Source organism: Orycteropus afer, unplaced genomic scaffold (genome assembly GCF_000298275.1).
Source record: "Orycteropus afer afer isolate SDZICR_OR568_19922 unplaced genomic scaffold, OryAfe1.0 scaffold00412, whole genome shotgun sequence".
In the NCBI taxonomy this organism is placed as follows: Eukaryota; Metazoa; Chordata; class Mammalia; order Tubulidentata; family Orycteropodidae; genus Orycteropus; species Orycteropus afer.
This window is the reverse complement of record NW_006921999.1, coordinates 2,501,575-2,503,161: the sequence shown is the minus strand read 5'-3', so window position 1 is coordinate 2,503,161 and position 1,587 is coordinate 2,501,575. Positions and strand designations below refer to the sequence as shown.

The 1,587-nt window shown below is 34.1% G+C and overlaps 1 pseudogene; it reads right to left on the bottom strand.

Annotated features, from left to right (window-relative positions):
* Positions 1-1,587, bottom strand: part of LOC103208112 — a 57,495-nt pseudogene that overhangs the window by 877 nt on the left and 55,031 nt on the right.

The following is a 1,587-nucleotide window of genomic DNA, read 5'->3' as shown; positions in this document are numbered from 1 at the left end:
TTTTCTAAGTTGAGATAGGAATTATGGAGAGATAAGATTCTAATTTAGAATTATCTAATTTTTCCCTTCAAATTTCTCTTGGACTACAAAGTAGAGCCACTTCATCAAGCTTCCCCTGCTGTCTCTGAAATTCAGGCAAACCCTTCTAAGGAACATTAGTTCCCCTGAAGTGTCATCTTATATGACCTTAAGTGCTAAAGCTCAAGAGTCACAAGAATATTTTGATAATTTCAGGAAATTGTTACAGTGAAAAAGGTTTCTAAATATGTATTTATACAAAGAGAGACTGAACAAATTAACCCTAAGTTTAGTATTCTCAAATATTTCAAAGGCAGTTTTTGTATTGAAGATCCTTAAAATGTACTTAAAACATATTTTCATCTATATACATATATATATATATACACATATATATATATATGTGTGTGTGTGTGTGTATTTGAACTTTGTTGTTGTTATGTGCTGTTGAGTCAGACCTTAAGCAATTATTTTTATACACTTTCCAAGTGGAGTGAATACTTAAAAATAACATATGATAGGTGTGTTAAAAATATGATTTAGAAAATGTACAATGGCCACTGAGTATTAAGGAGGGACTATTTAAAGAAAATTACCCTCAAAACTAGGGAAATATGAATGCACTGATTTTCTTAATAAGTGTGTATCACCTTTATATTTTTGTTAACACTTTCTACTATGACATAGTAAATTTTCTGAGACTAGTAGTAAATAAAATATTAATGTTGATATCCTTCTTTATCTAAATACTTTTCATTTCTAACCTATATGTCTCTTGTTGTTCTAATATTATAAGATTTGGTGATTATACTCTAAAAATTATTACTATATTATGAGATTTGATAAGCACCCATTATGCATCCTCTTCAGTCTGTTCTATATTAGACAATTTATCAGATAAAAAATACCCATTGTTTGATTATTTATTTGAGGTCACATTCTCCTGATTATTGTGAGATCTATCCCCCACCCCCACCCCGTATTCAGGAGCTCTGGTAGCTTAGTGCCTAAGGCACTTGACTGCTAACCAGAAGGCTGGGGGTTCAAACCCACCAGCCACTCCTGGGAAGGGAGATGGGGCAATCTATTTCTGTAGTGATACTGCCTCGGAAACCCAAGGAGGGGTCTCTATGAGTCGGATCCGACTCGATGGCACATAACAACAACAACAATAGTGGTCAGCACTCCATGATATTGAGGAAGCAACGTTCTGCTGCCAAGAAGAATTTTATATTTATTGTCTCTAAGATAAATTTAAATTCTTTAGGGTGACATTAACATTCTCTGTAACCTGAACCACCTCCATCCTTATTTCCCACATTCACCAATAACTCTTCCAGAGTTCTCCCTGTGTCCACCCATTCTTCAATTCCTTCAATCCCCAACCTCTAGTGACAACTGCATTCATTTCCAAATACACTGACCATGACCATGCTATTATTTCTTACAAATTATTATTCATAATATAAATATTTGTCACTTTGACCAACTATCTATAGCTTTCTTTTTTTAAGTTCTAAGGAGCTCTGGTAGCATAGTGCCTAAGGCACTTGACTGCTAACCAGAAGG